A 15326-nucleotide genomic window follows, 5' to 3' on the forward strand; every position below is an offset into this window, starting at 1 on the left:
CCCTCCCCTCCCATGATAGGCCCCGATTGTGTGTTCCCCTTCCCGAGGTCCAAGTGATCTCATTGTTTCAGTTCCCACCTATGAGTGAGAACATGCACGGTGTTTGGTTTCTGTTCTTGTGATAGTTTTGCTAGAATGATGGATTCCAGCTGCATCCATGTCCCTACAAAGGACACAAACTCATCCTTTTTGTGGCTGCATAGTATTCCATGGTGTATATGTGCCACATTTTCTTAATCAATCTGTCACTGATGGACATTTTGGGTTGATTCCAAGTCTTTGCTATTGTGAATAGTGCTGCAATAATAAACATCACGTGTGCATGTGTCTTTAGAGCAGCATAATTTATAATCCTTGGGTATATACCCAGTAATGGGATAGCTGGGTCATGAATTTTTATCTAGTTCTAGATCCTTGAGGAATCGCCATACTGTTTTCCATAATGGTTGAACTAGTTTACAATCCCACGTAGAAAATTGAGACGATTAGTCAAAATTCCTGCTGCTACCCATTCAAAACTTATCTGTGTCCTCCCCCTTATTTACCTTTTCATCTTCAATTCATTGAAAGAGATGATTATCCTTCTGCCAAAGCACACTTGTATTTCCCCCCAGTAGCACTTACAATGATGGAAACATTTGTGTAAATATTTTCTTATATCTCTGTAACTTATCTGTAAGTTCCATGAAAGCAAAGACAGTGTCTGTTTTCATCACACTATCTCAGGCACTTACCACAATAGTATAAGTCTGATTTATATTGGTTTAATTAATATATACTTATTAGAGTTCCTATGTACAATTGTCAGTATCTGCCTTTGGATTACTTAAGTAAAATGGAAATTGTTGGAAGGCTCTGAGAGTAGGATGTGGGCCTCAGAGAATTGACCAAATTTTGGAATTGGCAGATGCCAAGGAAACTCCAGAGAATCAAAAAGCAGACACCATGGCAGTTTTCTTATAGTCCAGTCAAGTTGAATCAGACAGCTACTGTTGCTGCTACTATTCTTACGGTTATGAATGATGACCCACCAATTGATTGCTTCATTCTGTCTGTTATAAAGCCTCAGGACAAAACATCTGGTTGATAGAGCTTGGATTAACATCTTACACCCTGACTATATGGGGGGCATAAAGAGAAAAACTTCTGGTCCCTGTTGACTCCATAGTGGAAGGCAGGTCCTGGAATAATCCTCCTGCAAAAACCACTGTCATGATTACTTTTATGTAAACTTGATTAGGTAACAGGGTGTCTAGATATTTGATTCAACATTATTCTGATTATCTCTGTGACAGTGTTTCTGAATGAGATTAAGTAGAGTGACCTTTCCAATGTGATGGGCCTCATCCAATCAGCTGGAGGCCTGAAGAAAACAAAAAGTGGCAGGTGGCATAAGGGAGAATTCACTCTCTGCCTGTCTTTGAACTTGGACACTAATTTTCTCATTTTCTTGGACTGGAACTTATATTATTGGCTTTTTTGGTTTGCAAGCCTTCTGATTTGAACTGGAACTACACAGCCAGCTCTCTGGGGTCTCCACATTGCAGACTATGAGACATAGCCTCCATAATCATATAAGCCAATTCCTTGTAGTAAATGAATATCTCTTTCTTTCTCCTCCTCTCTCTAGAAATGAACAACACACACACACACACACACACACACACACACACACACAAATGTTACAAAATTAATATAGATGATAGATAGATAGATAGATAGATAGATAGATAGATAGATAGCCATGCTTTCTATACTTGAAACCTTCACTACAATTTTGCTGGGATCTGATGACATTATATATATATATATCCTGGTTTAACTAGGTTCAAATACCTTATACTTTCCATTGTATATGAAATTTTGCCTTTTCTAGGACAAAATTACAGTTCCAGTGTGAGAACTGTAATATGGAAGAGGAATCAGAGGCTGAGGTGTCCAATTGATTATATAGATCAAATATGACAGACATCAAAGCCTGACCAAAACATAAATCCCCAGGGCTTATTTCAGAACACAACAAAAACAATATTTATGAAAAGAAAATAATTTTATACCTTTGGACATTGTGTTTGTGTTCACTCGTGTTCTGATAACCTTGGTCTAGATTGGCTCAAAACTTGGCAAAGCCAAACTTTTAGGTAAAAGCTGTCTGTCTTTATTGTCTTACTCTGCCTGCCCCAACCAACCTAGCTTATGAGCAAGAAGTTAATTTTGCTATTCAAGTATCCCATGTATCTGGAAGAAGTCAAACTGGATCCTAGCTTTCCAGAATTTCTAGACCTTGAGATACAGATTGTCAATCTCCACAGAGAAGCTGTCATCTTGTTATTCATAAGAACAACTATGTAAATTTTATAAGTATTGTGTGATATGAAGATGTGGTTATATGTCTGAGCCTATAATGTTATGTGGCCATCTTTTCTGTTCCATGGAAAAGACAGAGGGACTATCAGGACCCTTGGACTATAAGGGTTTCCTGTGAATTGAATGCTTTGGTCTTGGCCATTGACTAGGCTAATGCATTTATATATCATTATAGCATCATTAGCCAAAAAATGTAACTGTTCCTAAATAGAATTCAGCTTTGGCTTGACTTTTTCAAAAATCAGATAGCAATAAAATATATTTATTTTGTGCTGGGCCTTCTCAACAATTAAGTAGGTGTTTGAGCACATATATACTGTCTATATTTCAACGGCTTTTGGAACAACAAATAATTTTCTGATCTACTCAACAGCATTCATGTCTTTCCCTCTTAATCCCTAGTTACTGAAGTTATTTCAAGAACAAATTACCTAGGTCTGAAAAAAATTAAAAATCCGTAAGTGTTCCCAATATCGTAACTAATCACATTCTCATCAACGTTACCCTGTGTAATTGAGACATTCTCTATTTATCTGAAAAGGACCTCACATGTTTATTATTTTGCAGATCATTTAAACAGTGTGTAGCTCAACTCATTTATCATAACATGTAAATAGATTGTACATATTTTTGTTGGTGCATTGAGAGTTCCTATAAAAATAATTTGATCTTTAATTAACATGGACAAAGGCAAAGAACAGTGGTAGTATTTGATAGCCATTTAACAGTTGGCTGCTTTTGAACCAAAGTGATGAAAAAAAACTTATTAGTATCTTGTATTAGTACAAAATAGACAAACTCGTTGTCTTTGGGACTAGGCAAAAATTTACATAAAAAAGAACATGTAAAATTAAACTATGGTGATAGAAATCAGAATAACAGTCACCTCTAGGGAAATACAGACAGAGGGCATTAAGGAGCTTTCTAAGGTCCTGGAAATCATATATGTTGGTATGAGTAGTGGTTATACAAACATATACACATGTAAAAATTCATTTTGCTGTACTCTCAACATTTATATATTTTATCATATTTTCTAGTTATGAAAACAGAAGACAGAGACTTGATTTCTCAGGGGTTTCAGGAATAAAATATTTGTTTCCTTTGTTCACCCTGGAAATTTTTCTAAGTCAGACATCATAGGATTTGCTTTTATGTTGTACCCCCACTGCCATCCATTTCCACCTCAATGTCTACATGTTGAACACATAAGAAGTTTTCAGTGTTGACTTTATTTTATGACAGCCACTATGAATTACAAATACCCACTACTGTAATGTACTCTCAGGCTTCCCTTCCACCAACCAGACCCATTCCTATGAGAAGAGCTTAGAAGTGCTGTGAACAAACATTTGTGTGTGTGTGTGTGTGTGAATACATAAATGTCCTAATCTACTCTCACTTCCCATACCCCCACCTACCCCACAAATTGTCCCCTGTCTGTAGTCCCTCTCCTTCTCAACTCAGAATTCACAATCAAACATTAAATTAGTGTACAGAAAAATAGGGAAAGGGTAGAGAATATTTAAAGAAACAGTCACAAGTAAATAAATAGCACATACGTCTCTTCGGGGAACCCTAAACAATGTCCATTCTTCTGTTGTAACGCAGTGAGACTTCTCTCATTCCCCTTTGTTAGGATGTCCCATTGCAATTGACCAATGTCTAAACAGGAAATTTTATTTCCTGAGGCATTTAAACACAGCAGCTGCAGCTTGCATAAAAGAATTTGGTAATCTCACAGCCTTATTATCTGGGAGTCTTCAGTCTCACACAGCCCAAATTACCACTAGGTTTAAACCAAGTAGCTAGTATGTGATGTGCTTGTACATACGTGCCTAGGATATTTTCCATCATTTCACAGAGCTTGTGAGAAAGGACAGGGAAGTGGTAAAAGCTGAAAAACTTAAAGTTATTAAGTTCAGCTTCATTGCATGGTGAGGAGTCGGGAGAGTGTGTGGAGGGGCACAACTCAGGCAGGTGTTGCATTATAAAATAAATTTCACTAACTACCTTATGAAGTCTAAGGGTCATTTATTTTCTTTATTTCTTTTTTGGTGATTTTATTAATATTTTTGCATTTAAATTTTATTTTATTGAGGAATTTTTTTACACTAGAATTTTCTACTGGAGTTCTGAGTTGAAGGTATAAAGGCATTGACAAACATAGTCTCTTCTATAAAGCTACAAATAAAGTATTCAAGTTGTCTAACTCTTAATGAAGGTTCTCTACCACCTTTAGATCAGCGTTCAGAGTAGGAAACCCTATAGATAAAAGGTCTTATGGGCCAGCTAGATCTGTGTCTCTCTCCTAGATGCCTTTTAGCATCATCCCATAAAAAAATACCCAAACTGAGAGAAACTTTATTTCCAGCAGGATCTCATCACAAAAGAACAGCAGGATTCACTCCTGATCTGCAAATTCTGATGCTACATTTCAACCAGTCCAATTAACATAATTTTATTTATGTAAATCTAAATACCAGCACTTCTTTCATACCTGAATCTATTACATCAAGAAGCTCATGCTAAGTTATAATAATAACTAAACTGTTTCCTCAATGCTCACCTTGGGCATCTAGATAAGGTAATTCTTTCCCTTAACATCAAACATTTTTGGGATGAAAAAGATGACCCTCAGAGCTGTGGAACAGTAGAAGTTGATCCAGTGCTTTGCAGTTTTCAGAGAATATTCCCTTTCACCAGTATATTTGAAAATAAAATATACAGTCCTATCCAGGCTCCTCGACATTCTTTAATTTTTAAATATGAAAACTAAAAAAACATTGAGAAGAAACATGTGTTGAAAAATACTAAAAGATCTTATTTTGGAAATCACAAAGTTATCATCATATGCAGGATATTGCTATTACTGTTTCTACTTTTACTATTACAAGATAACAGAGTTTGAACTAGACACAGAAATATCTTAGAACAAGAGTTATCAAATACACAACTTTACTTCCACTTTCATGTTGTCCAGACTGGGTCCATCTTTTCTTCCTCATATGGCCCAGAGAACAGTAGACTTCACCCCATTGTCTAGAGATGTTGCCAGCCATCAGCAGTGGTGGGGTAGCAAATGGATGGTCTGAATGTGTAATTACGGTTCCAGGTAGGCACGTGCTGATATTATGGCATATACCTCTCCTGACACACAACTACCTATTAGATCAGGTTATAGAGAAACAAACATATCCAAGTTTAAACATGTTCTCACAGGGTGGGCAAGGTAATTTTAGACCTCTGTTCTCTCTTCTACTCCACATGTGCTAAGGAGAGACCAAGTCTACAAGTCCCATTGTCTTACGAATTCCCAATTGCCTACCAACTTCATGTGAGATCTTCTTTTTATTTATTTATTTATTTATTTATTTATTATTATTATACTGTAAGTTGTAGGGTACATGTGCATAACGTGCAGGTTTGTTACATATGTATACTTGTGCCTTGTTGGTGTGCTGCACCCATCAACTCGTCATTTACATCAGGTATAACTCCCAATGCAATCCCTCCCCCCTCCCCCCTCCCCATGATAGGCCCCGGTGTGTGATGTTCCCCTTCCCGAGTCCAAGTGTCTGAACAATGAGATCTTTTTAATTAAAAGGACACTTAACCTTTAGTAGCCTAGCATGGGCCAGCAAGGTCCTTGTTCTTTCATCAAGGGCTTCTTGAATCTATGTGTGCAACATTTTGTGTCCACGTATATGCTTATATTCCTCTGTATATCTTTGTGTAATTGTGTATGGATGTATCTATGTTCATGTGTATTAAAGTTGCTAGTCCTTTAAGGTTTTCTGTTTATGTGTATGTAAGCATAAAAATATGCAGGTTTCCTTTAGAACAATAAATATCCAATTGAAATTGTTACATAGATTTGTAAATGAGACATTTGTCACGCTAGGGTGCTAGAAATGTGAGTGATACAACAGGTTTTAATAAAATAGTGTTAGTGACCACAACAAAGTATAAAACAACCACTGAATCTTCCAGAGAAATAACAAAGATATTGAAAAGTTCAGTTTATTAATTCAAACAGATAATTGAGTGAAAGAATAATGAATTAAAGACAAAATTTAGATTTGAAATTGGCATTATGAAAGATCTGGTTTGTTTGTTTTAAAATAGTGTACAATCTGTGTGTGCATTTTTCTGTATGTGTGTGCATGTTTGTGTATGCTTATATATGTGTGTGTTTATGTGTGTTCACATGTGATGCATATAGCTGTGTGTATTGGTATATGTGTGTATTTTTGTATATACGTGTGCATACATGTGTGTGATTATGTGTAATAACATAGAAAGATACCTTAACTGCAGAAGGGAAGGGAATTCTCAGTGAAAGAGGCCTTCAGCTGAGAAAACCTATGAGTGAATCTACATGCCACACACAAGTAACCAACACATACGTTTGACTACCAGCAGCTCAGATATCTATATCATAAGATGAATTCCCCCACTCCAATCTGCCTCATCGAGGTGCAACATTGGATGAACTTCATATTGAACTTACTCTTATCAAAGTATTTCTCTAACTACCCTAGCTTGGACAAACATACAGGTTTTTTATGGCACTGGACAAAGACTAGTATATGTATTTATATGTATTTGTCAACTTCTTCTGCCTTCCATTGCTGTAACTCTTTTTGTTCAATTATATATTTCACAAGTGATGTTCTTCTAAGAATAAGATGACACTACTAACACACAGTCAGTAGGAATTACACTTTAAGCTTTTTATACAGAGGGAAATGGGTTTTGCAGGGTTATTTACACAACAGTTTTGCTGAGTCTTCCAGGGAGCTGATAATCATATTCAGAAAAAAGGCCACCTAGGGTGAGTGGTGTGGTCTGTGTAAATGAACACATGTGGGGTTTTGAAATCGCATGACCATAGTTATTTAGCACCATTCTCAAATCCACAGAGCTTAATGGTCATACATGGGTTAGACTCTAGGACCTAGAGTTCATTAGCACCATGTTCCAACCAAATGAGCTCCCATGCCAGAAACTACAGTGGTAGCACTCTCAGACATGGCTGGGTTTGGAGTTCAGATTAGTTGCTGCCAAAAAAAAATCTAAACAAAACCCCACATGACACTGAGATTACTCAGAGCCCTAAATCTTCAAACATCTCATACATCACCAAAGCTGATAGGCAAAGTTCTGTGTGTGTGAAGCTCACAGCTGAGGCAGCAGCCAACATTGAAGCTGGATCATTTGTCAAGCATTCACCATTCCATATCCCCAGCCTTACTGAGGGTGAAAAAAAAAAAGAAAAAAGTCTAATCTTTTGTAGAGAGTAAGGGTGGGAGTAGGAAGGGCTTTTTCCTGGGAATGAGAGAACATTACGTAAAAATACAATAGCACAATCATCATTTAAATTACAATGAGAGCCCTTTTCACCCAAGTTTCTCCTAAATCTAAACAGGAGAAAGAAAATATCAGAGCAAAGTGTAATTCCTCAAAGAAGCACCAGGTACCCAGGGGTAATTCCACTCTGCCCTCTTCTTATGCAGAGGCAGAGCCCTATACAGTCAGCTTATTGTCCTGGGATGTATACATCTTGACAAAAGGAGAAGAGAAAAGATATGTCTCTGTCCTTCATTATGTTAATGAGAAGGATTTACATAAGGAGGGGAAAAATATACCAGTAGAAATCACCACTCAAAAAGACCTCTAATCTCAAAGACAGTTGAAGACAAAAGCAAATAATAGGTAGATGTGAAGATTATAGAGGTGAGAACAGCAGATATGATCATCTATTCAGCTCAGGACTTCTCCATGTATCTAGTATTGTACTTGCACGACAAAAGTATTATATATATATAGACATATAGATATAATATATTAAAAAGTTTGGATGTTGAGGATAGAAAGGGAGATGAAATAAAGGATTAATTCATGGAATTGAAAATGGAAAGAAACAAAGCAAAAACTACAAGTAGCTCTTTGTCCCCAATTTCTTTTTTATCCAACAAAAAGAATTAAATATTGTAACAAGTGTGGAAATTTACCAGAGATATTTGGGGTTCTGACTCCAAAACACCTACCTTACCCTATAACCAAGTAGAATCAGACTGGCCAAAAGCTAAATTTCCTTTAACCTGCTTCAAGCTCCTGGAAACTAGCTCATTCCATTCCAGAGGAAACCTAAAATGTCATTGAATTATATCCTTGTTAAAAAGAGAATGATTAAGTTGAGGAAAAGGAAGAGAATATAGTGGAAGAGAAAGAAATGTAAACTGAGGCACACATACATGCACCCTAACAATATGATGATAACCCACTCTAAAAATTGCTAAAACCAGTAGGTAGTGTGATGACTACAAAAATTACAGCAAAGGCAGCAGCAAAAGTTGAGAGCCAGTCAGGTGGACATGGGACTTCCAAGAACCTCCAGGGTTGTCCTGTAGTGATAGGAGTCTGTCGTTGTTATTTCTATTACATTTTCAGAAGTGATTTTGTGTCTTTAGGGAAGCAATTAGGGAGAAGGAAGCAGAAAGGGAAATAATCAATATCTAAAATGCTATAGAATAAGAAGAGGTTGAAAAAAAAAATGAGTAACCAGAGAAAAGATATGTCTGACTTGGGTACAATTCCTTCAAATTAAACTGGGTCATATTCTTGGAAGATGCTGCACAGTGATACTTCCCAACAGACACAGCAGCTGTGGACTAAGTCCGGATGGTTTCCTCTCTGCTTCTGGAGTGAGCCAGCTCATTCCCCAGGAGGGCATAATGGGCAGTCAACTTCTGACAGTTAGAGTTGAATGAGAAAGAGAGATGCAGAAGAGAAAAATGTAAGCAGTGGCTACCACTCACTTTGACCATCACATATTTTACACGGAGGCCTATGGAATAGCGCAAAGACTTGTTTATATTCACAGGTTTCAGCTTCCTGGATCCCCAGGCTTCCAGTAAGTGTAAAAGAAATCTGAATTCTGAAGACAAGAGAGAAATATGGAAGGGAATTGACAGACAATAGCTAAAACGCAATAAGAAAGCAATATTTTGAACCATACATCAGAGTTCAAAGAGATAAAGGATGAAAGATAGATAATGGAGAGGAATGAAGAAAGAATTGGAGAAGGACTGGTGCTAAAGAAGAAAGGGCTCAGGAGGATTGAGGAAAAGTGAGAAGGGGAGGAGGGAGAAGGGGGGAAGAGGAAGGAAGAGGTGAGGAGAGAAGGGAAGAGGAGAATTAGAGAGAGGGGAGAGAATTGGAGAGTGGTGAGAGAAGTGAAAAGGACGGGGGAAAGAAGATGGGTAGGAGTAGGAGGGAATGGGATAATAGGGGAGGAGGAGAACACAGGATATGGGCAAATGGAAGATAGGAAGAGGCATGAGGTGGAATTTGAATGAAGAAGAGATGAGAAGGAAAAGGATGAAGAGGAGTAGAAGGGCGGAACAGGGGAGGAGGAAAAGGTGGAAGGGAAACAAGAGAATGTGGGAGGAGAGAAAGAAGACAGGCAAGATCAAAATAAAAATGGGAATTCCCAGAGTAATGAGGAAGGGAATAAAGAGGAGGGGAAGAAGATAAGAAGCGGATGAAATCCCACTCTTATCCTGGCATTATCTTGACACACAACGAGCAATACTCTTCAAAGTGCCTTAATAACATTATCTCCAGATGAAAGGCAGTCGCAGGAGGAGGAGATATTACCTCTCTCCCACTGAGTTGAAATTCTCATAGACTAAAGAGATGGGAACAATAAAACAGCAGTGAGCACATTATGTCTCCTCTTTTTCCAGAAAAAGAAAAGCAAAACTAGACAGCACAAATGTACACAAGAGAAAGTATGATGCTAAATGTAGAGTGAGGAAACATGGAGAATATTTTGGATTTTGTAGTGCCAACTTCGGCAATTCAATTTTCATTGCATTCAAAGGGGAGCTATCAGCAAATTATTGTATATAAATTTGGGAAAATAACCATGGTGCAATTCCTCTGCAAGTGTAAGATTTTTCATTCTCACTCTGCCACAAGGGGATAGTTATGACTAACTACCTACACTTATAAGAAGCATTGAGTTTCCAGATAACCCAATACAATTTCAGAAACTATACTTTTCCCTCCTGGCATTTCCCTGGGAATATGATAGACAAATTAGATCTTAATCATCTAAATGAAATATAAATCAGAATTTCTAGGGTCTCTTACACTTCCTGAGACAATGTTTGTGATATCAGATGTCAAGTGTCATGGTCAACTGGCACATAAGGATGGAGAGGGGAATGGTGACCAGAATCAGAGATAGAGTTCAGGAGACCTCTCCCCGCACAGGTAAGAATAAAGCTTTCCTTTGAGTGATAGAGAAAGATCTCTGATGAGTCTGAAAATCTAATTCCTTCACCTTACTGCTGGGGGAGAGAATAAAGGAAGAAAACCGCACAGGAAAAAAATAAATAAAGAAGAGAGGGAAATGAAAGACTGAGTGACACAAATATGGGGGCTCACATGTCCCCAACTCTTCAAATACCCCTTCTGTTCACCTGCCCTCCACACCATGAGAAATGAATGAATCCTATTTATTTTTATCCCACACTATCTCAGGGATTTTGAGGATGGAGAATCTATTGCGGTCTGGGCATCTTAAAGTCTAGGTACTTGTGAATAGAGAAAGAAGATTTCCACCCCTCGGAATAGAGGGTGATGGGTAGCTCATCAATATCTTTGAATTGTGGGAATTTGAGCACTCTGGGTTTGGAATCTACCCAGTCAAGATGGTGAGTGGGTGAGACAGAGCTGGGTCAGCAGTGCTCCCCTCTCAGGCAGCTGATTTATTTAGCAGCAGCTTCTGAATTTCCATGATAACCTTCTGAACTTCAATCCAGAAGTTATTGCTGAGACAGAAGTGGATGTAGGGGTTATAGAAGGAGCTGCTAATTGCCAGCCAGTGGAGGAAGAAGTAGAGGCCATTGTGGCTTGAGATAAATTCTCTGCATAGCAGCACCAGGTAGAGGTTAAGAGGGAGCCAGCTGATTGTGTAGACAAGCACCATTGTCATCAGCATCTTCAGGGTCTTCTTCTTCTCCCCATGCTGCCAGATATAGGTGTGGATGCTGATGCCATCAACAGCATTACGGATCCATAGCTTTTTGGCCACATGACCATAAACAACCACTAGTACCATTAATGGCAAGATGAACAAGAGCAAAAAAAAAAAAAAAAAAAAAAAAAAAAAAAAAAAAAATTCTCAGCTCAAGGTATTTCCATGAAGATTTTGAAGTATATAGGAAACTGGGTAGGCAGACAGTTTCTTCAGTTATGTTTCTAGGTTATAAGACAGACAGAAAGAGAAACATCACCTTTGTCTTTTCCCTAGGCCTACAGCCAGCTATTTTATGGAAGTTTAGCCTAAGGGAGATACATATTTACTGTCTGTGTCGGCATTCAGCTTAAAATCCAGAGTTAAAAAGCCAGGAGCCTTTGAGTTCACCTAATCCAGATCTCTCATGTGATATATAAGGAAATTATGACCCCCAAATGTGAAGACTTATTTCTGATTACCAAATGCTATGAGAGTTATTGAAAACTGTTATAATAAATCCCAAGTAAAAGAAATTAATTTTGTACCTACGTTTGGAAATGCACTATTCCAGCCCCTACTCCATAAGTTATTCCATGGGACTTCCAAGGTCACAGGTTGCTAGAATCCAACACTGGTTATACTGTGTTATTCTTACCCAATCTCCACCTGTTGAAACTTCTGGCAAATTGAATGTGGCAAAGGAGCACAGTTACTCACAATCCAGATGATAATGATGCTAACATTGTCTTGCATTGGAGTAATCCAAGATTTCAGGGGATATAGCATCATCTGGAAGAAAAAGGATCCCAGCCCCATTCAACAATTCAAATTAGGGTTACTTGTTAGCCATTCATCAACTGGCATTATGGTACAAACCAGCAAATACTGGGTAGGTAGGTGAGAAGTATGCTTATGTACTAATTCAGGTGGCATTTTGCTTCATGAAAGACCAACATTAGTTAATGATGAGTGAAATCTCTCAATGGGAACAACACACACTAGGCCTGTCAGATGGCAGGGGATGGAAGGAGGAAGAGGATCAGGAAGAATGGCTAATGGATGCTGGGCTTAATACCAGGGTAAGGGGATGATCTGTGCAGTAAACCACCATGGCACATGTTTACATATGTAACAAACCTGCACATCCTGAACATGTACCCCTGAACTTAAAATAGAAGTTGGAAATTAAAAATTAATTAATTAATAATTAATTTCAGTGCAAAAAATAAAGAAATGCAAGTGGACTGACCTTAAACCTTTTGACTCTGAGCAAGGAGTTCTGTGGAAAAGAGGAATGGATGTTCAAATGTGTGACTCATTTTCCCTTTATCGTATATAAGTGGGTAAGAATTCCACACAGCCATTCATTCTTTCTTCCACTTGGCTTTCTTCATACCCCTTTTCCTTCTAGCTTCGTCCCCTATCCTTTTGATACCTCCATGCTCCCCTCCTCCCTCCCTCCTTCCATGCCCCCTCCTATCTCCCCATTACCTATCACCTAGATACCTCCATGGACCCTCCCATCTGGCTTCAGTTACAACCTCTTTTATCTACCTTTATGTCCCTCCCACCTCACTCGTTTTCTGGCTCCCTCCTTTTCAAGTGATTAACTATGTAATTCTTTCCAGTTTCTCACTCCTACCCCATTTCCTTCCTTTGAAATCACTTTCAGCCCTCCTCTCAGCTCTTTCCTCTGTAATTCTGTTAGTTCTTTCCCACTTCAGTTCCTCAGCAATCACTCACACACTTCACCCTCACCGCCCAGACTCAACTTACCACCAGTCCTGAAGCCACACACACCTCTGACTCAACCCTTCCCTCTTTCTTCCCTTAGCCGGTCCTGGAATGCAGCAAATAAGAAATGTTTTCCAAATGAGAAGAAGAGCGCTTTTTTATCATTTGCTCATTGCCACATCTCTGCTCCCATAGCACCATATCAAATATGGTAGCATTTTTATTATTTGAGGCCAGGTGTGATGGTTCATACCTGTAATCCCAAAGTTTTTGGAAGCACAAGCAGGAGAATTGCTTGAGCCCAGGAGTTCGACACTAGTCTGGGCAACATAGCAAGAACTCCACCTCTATGAAAAACAAAACAAAACAAAAAATTGATTTGGTGAAGGTCTGTATTTCACTATCTTGCAATCCCTCAAACTATACATATACATTTATGTATCTTAAACAATTCAAAGAACTCTCTAGGTTATTTTTGATCTTATCTGTATCTAGGAGAACTTGTCCCTTTACAAGACCCGAAGGCCCATGAGAAACACATACCTGATGTTTGTCTAGGGAAATAGAAGCCATGGTAATCACAGTTACATAGGCACAAGAGTATTGGACAAAATGACTGAAGTGACATGTCATTTTCCCAAACACCAAGGAATTACACAGATAATGCACCTATGGGAGAAAGGGCAATGTGAGGCACAGGAAATCACCTCTGAGTCCTCTTACAAGCCCCAAACACAAATAAAGCCCTCTTTGTTATAATAATGGCAAACCACTGGCATTATTGTCTCAGGAAGTGGAAACAAACAAACAAAAATAAAACATTTCCACACTGCAGCTCTCATGCCCTCTCCATCTTCTCACATGCCCTCTCCATCTTCTCACATGCAAACATTCGGGCTTGAAGAAAGGGACATCAAATCACAAAAGCTATTAGCCATCTCGGAGTCCAAGCAATGCATTTGAAAGGTGAGGAAACTGAGGCTGGGTCTTTGTGACATAGCTCTGAAACACATGTCACCCAAAGCTCACCTGCAACATGTCCCTGCTGCAGGCAACCTAAGTGTCTCTCAACAACTGCCAAGGTAGGAGATTAACTCAGCAAGCAACCACAGTCTTGTCTGCTGTAGTTTGTTTTCCCCAATTTGCAAACCCTTTGTGCTGTCTCTCAGCCATTCCCCTCTCTATGCAAACACTTTCCAAATCAGCCCAACCCATTCCGGGGCTCCCTCCAGCCAAAGAGATTTCTCCTTTGCAAATGCAAAGTTGTACCTTTGCTCTCACCCTGCACCCAAGGTCACCCTCCTCAATTAATATACAGCTTTTCTTAGCTCCCTCTTCACCATGGTAAGCCTACTTACCATGAGCTAAGAAAACATGAGCTAAGAAAAGCCAGCATCATGTTGGTCACAGAGATATTGCAAATGAAGAGGCCAGTGGTGGTGTGCACCCTTTTGTACTTCATAATCACATGGTTTAAGACACAGTTGCCTAAAATGGCAACCACCACCACAGTGTACTCTATTATTAACCACAATTGCACCTGTTCGTACTGAGACACCATCTCCGAAGCTATGCGACCCGATGTGTTGGCCAGGTCGCCAGTGTTCCACGTGTGGTCAGGCAGCTTGTCAATCATGGATAGCAGGCTATCCTAGCCAGCGCTGCCAACTGCACCTGGGAGGTGGTGGAGGTGATTAGACCATTAAAGCCACTGGGCACACTCAGAGCTTCATGACTCATGGTGCCGGGATTCAGGAAAGTGCCATGGGGCGATTCTGTGGTTGGAGTGTCCAGCTTGACTCCTTTGGAGAACAGTGAGGTCCTTAATCTAATGGGTCAGGGAGCACCTGGGGAAGGGCAAAGGAGGAGTGGAGCACCCGTGAAGCTCTGGGCTAGCAGAAAGGGAGTATTCTAAGGTGTATGAGTTAGGGAGAGGGAAGAAGAGCTGATAACCAGCAAGAAGAACTGGACTGGCTTGGAGTGGGCAAGTGCGCAATGCTCAGCTGGGCAATAGAGTGCTGGGTAGGAGAATGTGGCTGGCTCCAAATGCTCTTCAGCCTGGAGAGCTCAGGCAGCATCCATTCCGAACCTGGGGACAGTGTCAAGCATTACCCTAGCACCACTCCTCCTCTGTGCAGCCCAAGATCGTTCAATTTCCATTGCCTTCAATCAGTCTATGAGTCTGTCCATC

The 15326-nt window shown here is 39.3% G+C and overlaps 1 pseudogene; it reads right to left on the bottom strand.

The window, feature by feature from the left end:
- Positions 1-6557: 6557 nt before the first annotated feature.
- LOC103880759 lies at positions 6558-14771 on the bottom strand (annotated as a pseudogene).
- Between the last annotated feature and the right edge of the window lie 555 nt (positions 14772-15326).

This window comes from Papio anubis, chromosome X, assembly GCF_008728515.1.
Source record: "Papio anubis isolate 15944 chromosome X, Panubis1.0, whole genome shotgun sequence".
Taxonomy (NCBI): domain Eukaryota; kingdom Metazoa; phylum Chordata; class Mammalia; order Primates; family Cercopithecidae; genus Papio; species Papio anubis.